Genomic DNA, 16,105 nt, shown 5'->3' with positions numbered 1-16,105 from the left:
GTTGCTTGTGGCGGCTTTCTTGGGAGTTACCACGGCCTTCTTTGCTGCTGTAGATGGTTTCTTGGTTGTGGTGGCTTTCTTGGGAGTTAGAACGGCCCTCTTCTCTGCTACGGCCAGCTTGAATGATCCACTAGCTCCACTTCCCTTGGTCTGAACAAGAATGCCGTCAGCCACTGCTTTCTTGAGAAATCTTCGGATGTAAATGGCGATCTTGGCAGCCTCGACTTTGTTGTTGGCAACAACGTACTTCTTGATTGCTTGTAGAGACGAGCCCTTACGGTCTTTGAGTGCTGCGACCGCGGCTAGAACCATTTGACTAGTTTTCGGGTGAGCAACCTGGACGCGAGGTTTCCTGGTGGTGGCCACCACAGCAGCAGCCGCAGCCTTCTTGGTAGGCTTTGCTTCTACCATGATGATGATGAGATAACCAAGGTGATGAGAGACGCTCAGACAGTCACGGGGGAATGATGCTGCCGCCGCTTGAGCCGAACCTATTTATGTGCCGGCACGGTACAGAAGCTGCAACCTGGCAACTCGTCCACCAATCACAACGGTTGGTTTTACGGCTCCGAAACCTGGATCCCATATCTTCTCTAAAATAGAAGCATTTGTTCATGTTCTTTGTAAAAGTATCATAAAGCAGGACAGATGAGACAAATATCATAAAAACTGAAGAGCAGATGAGCACACACATGTATGTATTACAAAAGAAAATCCACAAATTCATTAGAAATTGGCAGGGCAGGCTGAGGAAGTAGGTAGATGTAAAATGTCTGTAAATGGCGAAAGAACATAAACCCAAGACTGAATAAACGATGTTAAATATCCATGCCAAGGAGACAAAAATATGTTAGGATACAATTACCATTAAGACACCACAAGAAGGTCCGTATCCTGCCGTGATGACTAAAAAGAGTTGGTTATTAGCCACAATGTGTAGGCAGTCTCATGCCAACGGCCATACCACGTTGAGAACACCGCTTCTCGTCCGATCAGCGAAGTTAAGCAACGTTGGGTTTGGTTAGTACTTGGATGGGTGACCGCCTGGGAACACCAAATGCTGTTGGCAATAATGTTTTTTGTTTTGTTTTGTTTTGTTTCGTTTGTTTTTGTTTGAATGGCTGGCTCCACGGGAAATTCACGGAGTTGTGTGGAATAAGGCCTGGTAAAATGAATTAATATGTATGTCATGTTTAAAACAAACTCGCTTAATATAGTGTGTGAGGCTTTATACAAAAACAAACAACCAAAACAAAACATGTTGTTTTATTTATATATATATATATATATATATATATATATATATATATATATATATATATATATATATATATATATATATATATATATATATATATATATATATATATATATATATATATATATATATATAGCTTAATCCGGGTTTGAACTCGCAACTCCAAGAATACGCATCACTTATATACACTTTACCACTGGACCACAGCTGCAGGACACAAGCTTGATGCTGAGGTATCAATTTAATGACGTAAATGCCATTTCCACAAATAAATGATAATTTAAAAGTATTTGTATGTACAAATCTTTTCTGTTTAAAAGGCTACAATATCAGTTACTGATATAATTTGTGTTAATGTTTCTATACCCACAGGAAGGCATGTTTTTGCTTATATGTAAGGGGTACGGAGAAGGAATCCACAGACCATCATTCCCCTTCCCCCCCCCCCCCCCCTCCCACCTACTACCACCACCACCACCACCACCACCACCACTACTCACCACCACCACCACTACTCACCACCAATCACCACCACCACCAATCACCACCAATCACCACCAATCACCACCACCACACCTAACCGAAAACCCCCTAACACATCAACCCTCCCCCCAATCAACAGGCGAAATAATAACCCTCAAATGCCTGCCTGCCTGCCAGCCAGCCAGCCAATACTAACGGTCTTCTCAGAAAGAAAATCTCTTTGTATCTGTATTACTTGATGAAATGTATGATTCTAATAATGAAAATAAATTTTGATGTCGGTTGTATGAGCATAATGACCAATATGCACATGATATGAATGAATTAAATAGTGTAGTTTTAAGTAATTAGGTTGTAGACACATTAAGCGGATATGATATTTGACGCGTCCAGAACTGGTGATTTTTGGTTTAGTTTTAAATGCACCACCACCATTGCTTCCCCAGAGCCTAATTAAGGACCGGTAAAAGGAGTCAATATGTATGTCATCTATAAAACCAAAGAATGAATAAAAACACACACACACACACACACCTACATAATAGTATTAGGAAGATTGTATGGCAAAAAAAAAAAAGTACTCCCATTGGGTCGTTTGAACTCGCGACTTCCAAAACACCAGCCACACACCTTACCACCCAGCCACCATAGAGTTGGTATAATTGTGCAACTTTAGTTATAAAAGTAAAGTTCTTATTGTCTCAAATCTTATTGTCTGTTCTATGAAAAGGCATGATGTAAATTATGTATTTTTTGAATGATTGAATTGTAGGCACATTAAGCGGATTCGATATTTGATATATCCAGAAAAGGTGATTTCTGTTCAGTTTTAAAATGCATCACTGTTAACGCTAAAGGACTGGTAAAACGACTCGATGTTTGTCATTTTTAAAATAAACACTAAAACTAGGCCCTTAACATATATAATGTTTGAATATAAATTGAATGCATATAAATACAAAGTGGGAGTGGCTGGCTGGCTGGCTGGCTGGCTGGCTGGCTGGCCGCCCGCCCGCCCGCCCGCCCGCCCGCCCGCCCGCCTGCCCGCCCGCCTGCTTGCCTTGCCTTGCCTTGCCTGTCCTGTCCTGTCCTGTTCTGTTATTGCCTTGCCTTGCCTTGCCTTGCCTTGCCTTGCCTTGCCTTGCCCTGCCCTGCCCTGCCTTGGCTGCAGCTGGCTGGCTGGCCGTAAATCAACTCTTAACAACACCATACCACACCACACCATCACTCATCACCCATCACCCACCACCGGCCCCAGTCTCCCAGCCTCTCTTATATACCCGAGCAGGCCCTTTAAATTATTTGAATTGTTGCACTTCGGCCAATGGCAGGCACGATCGCTGCTGCTCAAACATATTCTGGTTCACAAGTATTAATATATATATATATATATATATATATATATATATATATATATATATATATATATATATATATATATATATATATATATATATATATATATATATATATATATATATTCATGAAACACATTAAAACCTTGATCATTTATTCATTCATTACGTCTAGTGAAGAATTGCTTTTGTTCATTTGTATGATTAAAAATTAATAGAATATGAATTCCTCGCTTAAAGTAAAATATAAAATATATATTGGATTTATATGATTGGTTAATATTCCAAGTGATGCTGAATATCCCCTATAATTTTGTTTTGTTTGTTTGTTTGTTATGTACACATTCCAAATGAAATCAATATAAATGTTATTATTAATGTTTGAAAGTTGATTGTCTACTTGAATCTCTCTATTAAAGTGTGTGTGGCTCCGGATGGAGCCTGGTTATGGTATTTGTCGTGGTGGGTGGCAGAAGTGCTTACTTCTTCTCTGTCTTCTTTGGCAAAAGAACTGCCTGAATGTTTGGAAGAACACCTCCCTGTGCAATGGTTACGCCAGACAGAAGTTTGTTGAGTTCTTCGTCGTTGCGGATGGCCAACTGCAAGTGACGTGGGATGATACGGGTCTTCTTGTTGTCACGTGCGGCGTTACCGGCGAGCTCCAGAACTTCGGCAGCGAGGTATTCCATGACGGCTGCCAGGTAGACAGGAGCGCCAGCACCGACGCGTTCGGCGTAGTTGCCCTTACGCAGCAGACGGTGAATTCTGCCCACGGGGAACTGAAGTCCGGCCCTGCTGGAGCGAGACTTTGACTTGCCCTTCACTTTGCCTCCCTTGCCGCGTCCTGACATTGCTGCTGCTGTTGTGGGTTTGTGGTGTTTTATGCCGCCCCGCAGATCGAGCTTCGTGTTATATACCCCGCTCAGGATCAAGGGAGCCCGCCACTGACCAATCAGCGCGCTCCGCCACGCGACCCGCTCTGAGCTGAGTCGCGAGCGGGATATAAAAGGAAAGCTCGCCTCGCGCAAAAGTTCATTATTGTATCGCAACGCCAGCCAGCACGAGCATCATCATGCCACCCAAGGCATCTGGAAAGGCTGCCAAGAAGGCCGGAAAGGCCCAGAAGGCCATTGCCAAGGGCGATAAGAAAAAGAAGCGCAGGAGGAAGGAGAGCTACAGCATCTACATCTACAAAGTGCTGAAGCAGGTCCACCCCGACACTGGTATCTCTTCCAAAGCCATGTCGATCATGAACTCGTTCGTGAACGACATCTTCGAGCGCATCGCCGCCGAGGCTTCTCGCCTGGCCCACTACAACAAGCGTTCCACCATTACCAGTCGGGAGATCCAGACGGCTGTAAGGCTCCTGTTGCCCGGAGAACTGGCCAAGCACGCCGTCTCTGAGGGCACTAAGGCCGTCACCAAGTACACCTCCTCCAAGTAAACGGCTTACTTACTGCCCTGTGGTGGTGGCTTGGCCTCAAACCAACAAACTCGGCTCCATTGGAGCCACACTTTAATTTCTAAAGAGATTGTGAGTGTTAGACACCAATACTATTATAACAAAAACCTCTGTCACTGAAAGCAAATAGCTATAAAATGAGAATATTTATGAAACTGTCTGTGTGTGTTTCTCTCTCTCAGTGTCTGTCTGTCTGTCTGTCTGTCTGTCTGTCTGTCTGTCTGTCTGTCTGTCTGCCTGCCTGCCTGCCTGCCTGTCTGTCTGTCTGTCTGTCTGTCTGTCTGTCTGTCTGTCTGTCTGTCTGTCTTGTCTGTCTTGTCTGTCTTGTCTGTCTGTCTGTGTGTCTCTCTCTCTCTCTCTCTCTCTCTCTCTCTCTCTCTCTCTCTCTCTCTCTCTCTCTCTCTCTCTCTCTCTCTCTCTCTCTCTCTCTCTCTCTCTCTCTCTCTCTCTCTCTCTCTCTCTCTCTCTCTCTCAACACATATAAGCACTCGGTATCTTTTTTCTAGAGATTAGAGATTCATTGTTATGTTCCACATTAGGATTACTATGCAGGCCACCCTCTTAGGTTTGAAAATGTCAAGAAAACGGTTAATTTAAAATGTCATCTCCTAACTTAACAGATTAAGCCAGAGGACCGAAAACAGAATAAAACAGGACTGGACAGTATATGTCACTTATACAAGCTGCTTTTATTTCTAGTACAGTATGACAATTTTTATTTTGGGGGGGGGGTGATCCTTGACAGTGCATAAGAGTGAAAAGCGACGGCGTTTTGTTTGTAAGAGAACAGGTTGTACTACAAATGACTTGATTTATTGATATCACATGTATGTATGACACCTAAATTATGCTAGGAATGTCTGAAATCTCCTTAGAAGGATATTTTGGCCCTGAGAAGGGCCGAGTTTGGTGTATACTAGGGTGGTCGATTTAGCTTATGCACGCTCTCCACGGATACGGCGAGCAAGCTGAATGTCCTTTGGCATGATGGTGACACGCTTGGCGTGGATGGCACAGAGGTTAGTGTCCTCGAAGAGACCGACCAGGTAAGCCTCGGATGCCTCCTGTAAAGCCATGACGGCAGACGACTGGAAGCGAAGATCGGTCTTGAAGTCCTGGGCAATCTCGCGCACCAGACGCTGGAAGGGAAGTTTCCTGATGAGCAACTCGGTGCTCTTCTGGTAACGACGGATCTCACGCAGGGCGACCGTTCCGGGCCTGTAACGGTGAGGCTTCTTCACACCCCCTGTGGCAGGAGCAGACTTGCGTGCTGCCTTGGTGGCCAGCTGCTTACGAGGAGCCTTGCCTCCCGTGGACTTGCGAGCAGTCTGCTTGGTGCGAGCCATGGTGAACAACTGTGGTTTGTGATGGCCGGCGAATGAATGAATGAATTAAATATAGGTCAAGATACCCTAATGGGTGAGCGTGGAAGTGGGGATAGGGGAAGAATTAGTGGGGGTGAGAGGAAGGGTTTTCAGTATGAGGTAAAGTGCCAGGGCTAGACCCAGCTGCATGGCATTGAAATCGTTATGACCAGACTAGGCAGTGAAGGCAAGGAATCGGATCTGTGACAACATTTCGTCTTTTCTGAGCACCCACGGAGACAGCAGCCCTCAGCTGGGTGTGCCCTGGAGGCTCACACCAGATGTGGTCTTTGATCTGTCAATCAGCATCGCGGCCCACCCAAGGCACCAGAAAACGGGAGCTAGTTGGTCCCCCCCTAAAGAGGGGGGAGAAGAGTTAGGAGGTTATAGTTGGAAGTTTGGTGATTTGAGTAGTGATATTATAGGAGAGGGGTTATGTAAAGGACGGAGCAGGAGGTGGATCGTCGATCAGGTTAAAGAGGTTGTGCGTATGTCTGGGTCTGCTTAGGACGTTTCTGAGGAACGTGTCGTAGTTGTCATGATAGGTGAGAATTCTGTCAATCTGTTTCTTCCCCATAGTATCCCAGGTTATGTTCAGAGGTGGGATGTTCGCCCTCTCATGCAGGGCCTCACTGGTGGTGAAGTCCTGCCAATGGGTATCGAACACCCATCTCAGAGCCCTGTTCTGGGTACGCTGGAGTTTCTTCCTATTTGTTGGTGCTGCAAGTGTGAGTGGGATCGGTGCATGGCCGGATTACGGATTAAAAAGTCCATAGAGCTGGCAAGCAGGGGATGGAAGAACGGGGCGAGGCTGCAGAAATCTTGAGCAAGGATCCGGGGATGAGGTGAAGAGGGGAGATGAAAGATCGGTGGCCCAACCACCGTGGATTTGAGCTTGATCAGATGAAAGTAGAATTGAGTGGGGTGTCATTTGCAGTACACACAGAGGCCGGGAACGCAAGCAGCTGGCAGTGGAGGTTTGATGTTAAGTCAGTTCGTTAGTAGTCTTCTTTCTTGTTGATTTCACCAAACTTTGATCGTTGTTCTTTTTTTTGGGCTTCTCGGGCTTGGTGGTCACGGTTCGTGTTGATGCTTGAAGGTGATCTTTCCTTGGGGGTGATGGTGTACCGACAGATACGTCCTCATCCGATTCATCAGATGAGTGAGGAGCAGGGGTGTTGACACGCTGGGGTAGATTTCTTGAAGGTTGGTTTCTTGAGGGTTGATGTCTTGAAGGTAGAGTTCTCGGAGGGTGTGTAACAGCGGTAGGTACTGCAGCAGAAGGTGCTGCATAGTCGGTACCCTCTATAGGGTCACACCAAGGGTCGATAGCAGCGAAATTCGCCACTGAGACGGGTGAAGGGACAGCAGCAGCTGGAGAAGCGTGTGGAGCAGGAGCTGACAGTATGTCAGAAAGCGTGGCTGCGTTCACAGTGATGTCATGGTTGGTAACGGGAACTGATGCAGAAGTGGGGGTCACATGAGGCAGAGTCTTGTGAGCTGTAGGTACCCGAACAGGATCTGAGGGCTGCATTGCAGTGGCGGAATCGTCGTCGTCGGATGTAGAGTCAGCATCCTCCTCTACAGGGTCAGTTGTTGGAGATGAACGCGGAGCGTTGAAAACTTCCTCAGGAACAATGAAGGTAGGGAGACCGTTCGCCTTGTACAGAATTTTCAGAAGCCTCACGAATTCTCGGGGGTTATTGCCAGCAGTAATTCTGGCTGTTGATATCAGAGCTTTTACTGTGCTCTGCCCAATTAGCTTTGTCTTTGGTTGGGCCGGTGGCGATGGCTGGCTCGACGAATCACTGGTTGGCGTTTGGGAGCTGGCTCCCCATTGGCTGGTAGTAGCAGTGGGACGTCCTCCCGGGAGCTCCGGGAAGATGGCGGCTTGGGCGTTGAAACCTGAAGTAGAGGTGGTCGCTGATTGGCTTGTTGCTTCAGAGGTACTGGCTCCGGTTGAAGATGTGGATTTCTCCATGTTTTTAATAGCGTTTTGTCTGTGAGGACAATGTATGGAGATTGCTGGATGATCGCCTTTGCACAGCAAGCAGCATAGTGTTTCAGACTTGCAGATGGAGTAATGGTGGTCAGCTGAGCAGAGGCTACACTTCTGAATCCGCTGGGTACATTTGCTGGTGGAGTGGGTGTACTCGTAGCATCGGAGGCACTGGTTGACGATGTGAAAACGTTCCATCTTCACACGGAAAGGCGGAATGTGAATTCCAAAGCTGTAAACTCCATTTCTGGTAGCCATAGTAGCCGCAGCTACCGTCTCGAAGGTCAGCTTCAGGGAGCGACTTGAATTGAAGAATTGAGCTTGGTGAAGCCGTAGGTCCGGGTTTGATGCCTTGAAGTCGTGCATGAACGCACTATCATCAGCGTCATCTTGTTCCACGATCCATTGACTGAGATCGTGAATAACGACAGAGTGTTCAGCCAGGTACTGGCGTGGGAAGTTGAGACGAAGGTGTTGGTTGGAGAAGTTAGCGCTGTAAGACAGAAGTTTGTCGACTTCCTCCTCACTATAAAAGAAGAAAAGGATGTCCGTGCCTTCCTGCTTGATGTCGTTGGGTGTTACTCCTGCAACGTCTTTAAAGAGCTTCAGGAGAGATGTCTTGGAGAATGGATGTTCGTTGAGGGGCGTACCCCTGATCTTGAAGCGTTTGTGACGCATAATGAGCTTCCTGGAGGCCGATGGATCTCTCTCAAAGACTACACGTCACTGAAGATGGCCTCCCGTCTCTACCCGGCATAAAATACCAAGTTAGGAGTGGGGTCTGACCATCTAGAGAGACGCAAGTCTGCTGCCAATTGTTTATCCACCCTGCAGTACTAGGTGCGAGAGAGAAGAGCTGGAGCAACGCGAGCACGTCCGACCGCGACGGTTGCTAGTTGCTGAGTCGTGCATGGCCGGCGCCGAAAAATTTTTGCTTATATACGCCGTCTCGAGGCGCTTGCTCGAGCGCCATTGGCTGCTCGACTCGCCTACGTCACCCCGTTGCCCCTCCCCTCCTTCCTCTGGCTGCAGCCAACAGGCGGCTCACCTCAATCACTATTATCGCTGATTTTGCTCTATTTTTTGGATTTGTGCAAAAGTCATTTCACAGGGACGTGAAACAGACGAGTAGGCAACTGCAGTTTTGAAAGCGTTGTGAGAAAGCCGTGTCTACTCGACCACAAGCGTAAAGTAAGGGCAGGCAGGAGTTGCAATGCTACTAGTACGTCCGCTTGATGGGATATAGTCGGGAAATCGTGCGGGCATTCGTGCACAGAGTACTTTGCTTTAAGAGGTCAGACCCCACCCTGATCCGGTGCATTAAACCGGTAAGAGACGGGAGACCTCTTAAGGAAAGTGCAACCCTCTAGATCAGGCTCTCCTGCACCCAGCACTGCCGGGTGGGTAAACATTAGGCAGCAACGATTAGAGCCATGATCTACCGAATCAAGGTACGATTCAGAGGGAACCAGAACCTTACTCGATCAGAGATATCGGATTTGATCACCACTACAACCAATGTTGCACCCCTGGACGTCGTACTCAACGATGATGGACTCCCTCAACTGCTGTTCAGCAGTGCCGAGGCCGTACAACGCCTCTTTAACCCTATTCACCTCACTGCTCTCGAGGAGGCGCACATGTTCCTCACCCCACCACGACACTACCTCGCAGCCAGGACTGTTTTCGTAAGGAGAGTGAGCTCCCTCATCTCCGAAAAAGCTACCACTGACGTCGCCACCAGCATAACCGAAGACAACCCTTCCTTGACTGCAGTCACCGTAAAATTCATCCCTGTGCAGGACAGCCACCTCTCCACTATGAAGGTCACCTTCACCTCGCCTGAGGAAGCTACCTCTGCTACCACCAACGGCTTCCGGTGCTTCGGCCTCGCTTGTACACCCCGACAAATAACAAGGGAACATTACTACCAGCTACGACAGTGTTTTAAGTGCTATAGTTATGAGCACTTCACTAAAAATTGCCCATCTCAGGACCAACGGTGCAGCAAGTGCGCCGAGAGTCACCACTTCAAACAATGCACCAGCGACTTCCTCAAATGCCTTCTCTGCCAAGATCACCATACTGCCGTCTCTGCTGAGTGTCCAAAAAGACGTCAAGAAATACAGAAGATGACCGAAGCCAGGCAAGCCAACACCACACGACGAGAACCGTCAACATTCAACGTGCAAGCCGCCAACTTTCCTCTGCTTCCGGGAGGGGGCGGAGCTTCTGCACAGACTGCATCCCATTGGGGCCCTGGGTCCCAGCCCGCCAACCAATCATCGACGCAGCAGCAACAGCCACAACTTTACTCTGCTGAATCAACAAGCCAGCCCTCACCACACCAGATGCTGCTCCCTAACAGGAACCATAACGTCATAATGGGACTCATCCGCACTGCTGAAATGATTGCAGGCACGAACACCAAGGAATTTGTACGAATTCTGAACATTATGTACGCTGACAACGGTTTACCAACATTTACTGTTCGTGACGAGCTCTTCACAACAACAGCCTCAGCCAACACCAATACTACGACTTCAGCAACAAATACCGCTTCTGCTTCTAACATCAACATCACCATCTCTTCAACTGCATTAGCAGATATCCTGTCTGCTGACGCCCACCCTGTGCAACCTGCTACAGACTCTGCAACATCCTTGCACACTGCTACTACTCCAGACGAACCATCTACTTCTCCAGTGGTACCTGAGACTGCACCAACTTCACCAGCTTCACCAGAAAATACACCAGCCGCACCCGAGACTACACCAGCTTCACAGGTACCTACACCTGATGCTTCTGAAAACCAACACTTGTTTTCCGATGATGACTCTACTGCCTCGATTGACGTTGAAACACAATCACCATCTCCAGCAACACAGGAGTCTCCAAGAGTCTCCGCACTATATGATCAACGTGAACAACTTACACTTGGAACTCCCGAATACAGACGCCTCTCCAGCAAAATACTCAACACAAGGTATGCGGAATGCCTGCTGAATGATCCAAACTCAAAGTACACACTAAGGAACGAAGTAATCTTCGTTGAATGCGACGAAACCACATTGTCAAAGGACCTTTTCCCACCAGACTACGCCGATTACAAACATCAAATGATTACTCGAAGCAAGAAGAAAGAAGAAACACCAAATTGAAGAAGAAGAAGACACCACATGAAGACTGACTGTTTCCACCTTGAATGCTGAAGCACTGCCACCGCCGCCTTCCAGACCCGCCTCCAAGCCTAGCCAGTTGTTGGGTTGTTTGCAGCATCGACGTATTGCCACGCAGCTGGGTTTAGCCCTGGCACTTTTTCTTCAACTTCAGCATTTCCTCTCACCGACTACTCTTCAGCTGTCCCCACTTCAAGGCTCGCCCCAATGGGCATCTTCTCCTGTATTATTCAGTTCAGTTCATTCAGGCATTCGTCAATTCGATTCACACAACTTCAACACCATGACTGGACGCGGCAAGGGAGGCAAGGGACTCGGAAAGGGTGGCGCCAAGCGTCATCGTAAGGTGCTACGTGACAACATCCAGGGCATCACCAAGCCCGCTATTCGTCGCTTAGCTCGTCGTGGCGGCGTGAAGCGTATTTCGGGTCTCATCTACGAAGAGACCCGTGGCGTCCTGAAGGTGTTCCTCGAGAACGTCATCCGTGATGCTGTAACCTACACGGAACACGCCAAGAGGAAGACCGTCACTGCTATGGACGTGGTGTACGCTCTGAAGCGCCAGGGTCGTACCCTCTACGGATTCGGCGGATAAGAGCTTGGCTAATCCATCGATTCCACCCACCACCACCTCAAAACGGGACCTAATTAGGTCCCTATACTTTTTTACTGAAGGGCTTAATAGACGATAACATAAATTGTTTTGATATCAGCTAGCACATTGGGTCTTATGAAATCTATTTTTTATCCTCGCATGCTTAAAGGGACTCTGATTGGGGAGGGAGGGGGGGGGGGGAAGGTTTGTTACGTTATATACTAGCAGAGCAGGATCATTGGTGGGGGGTGAGGGGGAGAGAGAGAGAGAGAGAGAGAGAGATCTTTCCCAACTCTTCCTTTTTACATGAGTGAGCTACCCGTTTTATTCATTTTATCCTTCTCAGAGCTGTTTTGATAGTATCCAAATGATGGTAAATGAAAAGGGAGGACACGAATATCTACCCAGAATTCAGGACTGGCAATCGATATGCATGTTTGAGTGCGAATCTTTTTCTCTCTCAACTTAGGTATACGTTTATGTCGTACCTAAAAGCGAGAACCACACTATTGGGACAAGTATGCAAGGCCCAATTTTCCTAACAAGCACAGTTAATTTTGTTATTTTCGAACATTTCTTTCCAAATTGGTTTATCCAATTAACAGTATTATATTAAGATCATGAATTGCTGGGTTAGGTTAGGTTAGGTTAGGTTAGGTTAGGTTAGCTTAGCTTAGGTTAGGTTAGGTTAGGTTAGGTTAGCTTAGCTTAGCTTGGGTTAGCTTAGGTTAGGTTAGGTTAGCTTAGCTTGGGTTAGCATAGGTTAGGTTAGGTTTGATTACATTTCTATGTTAGATTTAACTCAAATTCAAAACAATTGCAGTCATTCGGCTTGTTAGTCAACTTGCCTCTAATAGGGGCAATTTGTCTAACAAGACTATTTAGTTTTGTGTGCATATATATATATATATATATATATATATATATATATATATATATATATATATATATATATATATATATATATATATATATATATATATATATATATATATATATATATATATATATATATATATATATATATATATATATATATATATATATATATATATATATATATATATATATATATATATATATATATATATATTATAGCTTCAAGACTCCGAACCAATATAGAAGCATCAAGAGGAAGTGCTTGTGTTATGGGCCAATAGGCCTTCTGCAGTTACTTCCATTCTTATGTTTTTATTCCCATTGGTTCGTGTTTTATCTTGTGTAAATGTCAATCACCTTACCCAAAACTTTGGTACCATATCACCTCACCCATGTGTATATATAAATATATATATATATATATATATATATATATATATATATATATATATATATATATATATATATATATATATATATATATATATATATATATATATATATATATATATATATATATATATATATAATATACAGAGTAAATCTACCCCAAAAGTAATGATTTATTTGTCTACAAAACTAAACTCTTTTTGGAATCATATGAGGCCCCTCCACTGAGGGGGGAGGCCTGGATGTTTATTGTCATGTGTATTCATGCTGCTTGCATGTCATCGTTTATTTTGCCTTTGTTGTTTTCTTGACAGCTTTCTTTGCCTTGGGTGGTTTGGGAGATTTTGAAGCTCTCTTTATTTTGGGCTTTTTGTTCCCAACAACAAGCTGCTGCTGCTGCTTCTTTTTCAAGGCTGTAGGTGGTTTGTTGCTTGTGGCGGCTTTCTTGGGAGTTACCACGGCCTTCTTTGCTGCTGTAGATGGTTTCTTGGTTGTGGTGGCTTTCTTGGGAGTTAGAACGGCCCTCTTCTCTGCTACGGCCAGCTTGAATGATCCACTAGCTCCACTTCCCTTGGTCTGAACAAGAATGCCGTCAGCCACTGCTTTCTTGAGAAATCTTCGGATGTAAATGGCGATCTTGGCAGCCTCGACTTTGTTGTTGGCAACAACGTACTTCTTGATTGCTTGTAGAGACGAGCCCTTACGGTCTTTGAGTGCTGCGACCGCGGCTAGAACCATTTGACTAGTTTTCGGGTGAGCAACCTGGACGCGAGGTTTCCTGGTGGTGGCCACCACAGCAGCAGCCGCAGCCTTCTTGGTAGGCTTTGCTTCTACCATGATGATGATGAGATAACCAAGGTGATGAGAGACGCTCAGACAGTCACGGGGGAATGATGCTGCCGCCGCTTGAGCCGAACCTATTTATGTGCCGGCACGGTACAGAAGCTGCAACCTGGCAACTCGTCCACCAATCACAACGGTTGGTTTTACGGCTCCGAAACCTGGATCCCATATCTTCTCTAAAATAGAAGCATTTGTTCATGTTCTTTGTAAAAGTATCATAAAGCAGGACAGATGAGACAAATATCATAAAAACTGAAGAGCAGATGAGCACACACATGTATGTATTACAAAAGAAAATCCACAAATTCATTAGAAATTGGCAGGGCAGGCTGAGGAAGTAGGTAGATGTAAAATGTCTGTAAATGGCGAAAGAACATAAACCCAAGACTGAATAAACGATGTTAAATATCCATGCCAAGGAGACAAAAATATGTTAGGATACAATTACCATTAAGACACCACAAGAAGGTCCGTATCCTGCCGTGATGACTAAAAAGAGTTGGTTATTAGCCATAATGTGTAGGCAGTCTCATGCCAACGGCCATACCACGTTGAGAACACCGCTTCTCGTCCGATCAGCGAAGTTAAGCAACGTTGGGTTTGGTTAGTACTTGGATGGGTGACCGCCTGGGAACACCAAATGCTGTTGGCAATAATGTTTTTTGTTTTGTTTTGTTTTGTTTCGTTTGTTTTTGTTTGAATGGCTGGCTCCACGGGAAATTCACGGAGTTGTGTGGAATAAGGCCTGGTAAAATGAATTAATATGTATGTCATGTTTAAAACAAACTCGCTTAATATAGTGTGTGAGGCTTTATACAAAAACAAACAACCAAAACAAAACATGTTGTGTATATATATATATATATATATATATATATATATATATATATATATATATATATATATATATATATATATATATATATATATATATATATATAGCTTAATCCGGGTTTGAACTCGCAACTCCAAGAATACGCATCACTTATATACACTTTACCACTGGACCACAGCTGCAGGACACTTGATGCTGAGGTATCAATTTAATGACGTAAATGCCATTTCCACAAATAAATGATAATTTAAAAGTATTTGTATGTACAAATCTTTTCTGTTTAAAAGGCTACAATATCAGTTACTGATATAATTTGTGTTAATGTTTCTATACCCACAGGAAGGCATGTTTTTGCTTATATGTAAGGGGTACGGAGAAGGAATCCACAGACCATCAGTCCCCTTCCCCCCCCCCCCCCCCTCCCACCTACTACCACCACCACCACCACCACTACTCACCACCAATCACCACCAATCACCACCACCACCAATCACCACCAATCACCACCAATCACCACCAATCACCACCACCACACCTAACCGAAAACCCCCTAACACATCAACCCTCCCCCCAATCAACAGGCGAAATAATAACCCTCAAATGCCTGCCTGCCTGCCAGCCAGCCAGCCAATACTAACGGTCTTCTCAGAAAGAAAATCTCTTTGTATCTGTATTACTTGATGAAATGTATGATTCTAATAATGAAAATAAATTTTGATGTCGGTTGTATGAGCATAATGACCAATATGCACATGATATGAATGAATTAAATAGTGTAGTTTTAAGTAATTAGGTTGTAGACACATTAAGCGGATATGATATTTGACGCGTCCAGAACTGGTGATTTTTGGTTTAGTTTTAAATGCACCACCACCATTGCTTCCCCAGAGCCTAATTAAGGACCGGTAAAAGGAGTCAATATGTATGTCATCTATAAAACCAAAGAATGAATAAAAACACACACACACACACACACCTACATAATAGTATTAGGAAGATTGTATGGCAAAAAAAAAAAGTACTCCCATTGGGTCGTTTGAACTCGCGACTTCCAAAACACCAGCCACACACCTTACCACCCAGCCACCATAGAGTTGGTATAATTGTGCAACTTTAGTTATAAAAGTAAAGTTCTTATTGTCTCAAATCTTATTGTCTGTTCTATGAAAAGGCATGATGTAAATTATGTATTTTTTGAATGATTGAATTGTAGGCACATTAAGCGGATTCGATATTTGATATATCCAGAAAAGGTGATTTCTGTTCAGTTTTAAAATGCATCACTGTTAACGCTAAAGGACTGGTAAAACGACTCGATGTTTGTCATTTTTAAAATAAACACTAAAACTAGGCCCTTAACATATATAATGTTTGAATATAAATTGAATGCATATAAATACAAAGTGGGAGTGGCTGGCTGGCTGGCTGGCTGGCTGGCTGCCTGCCTGCCTGCCTGCCTGCCT

The 16,105-nt window shown here is 44.9% G+C and overlaps 2 non-coding genes across 2 annotated transcripts; both read left to right on the top strand.

The window, feature by feature from the left end:
• The first annotated feature begins 950 nt into the window (after nucleotides 1–950).
• LOC138361645 (5S ribosomal RNA) lies at nucleotides 951–1,069 on the top strand. Its single transcript, XR_011227081.1, has one exon. It is a non-coding gene; the product is annotated as a 5S ribosomal RNA (ribosomal RNA).
• A 13,271-nt stretch (nucleotides 1,070–14,340) lies between these two features.
• LOC138361644 (5S ribosomal RNA) lies at nucleotides 14,341–14,459 on the top strand. The gene has a single exon (XR_011227080.1). It is a non-coding gene; the product is annotated as a 5S ribosomal RNA (ribosomal RNA).
• The last annotated feature ends 1,646 nt before the right edge of the window (nucleotides 14,460–16,105 follow it).

This window comes from Procambarus clarkii, unplaced genomic scaffold (assembly GCF_040958095.1).
Source record: "Procambarus clarkii isolate CNS0578487 unplaced genomic scaffold, FALCON_Pclarkii_2.0 HiC_scaffold_556, whole genome shotgun sequence".
Classification (NCBI taxonomy): Eukaryota; Metazoa; Arthropoda; class Malacostraca; order Decapoda; family Cambaridae; genus Procambarus; species Procambarus clarkii.
The sequence above is the reverse complement of the archived record's forward strand: the minus strand, read 5'-3'. Positions and strand labels throughout refer to the sequence as shown.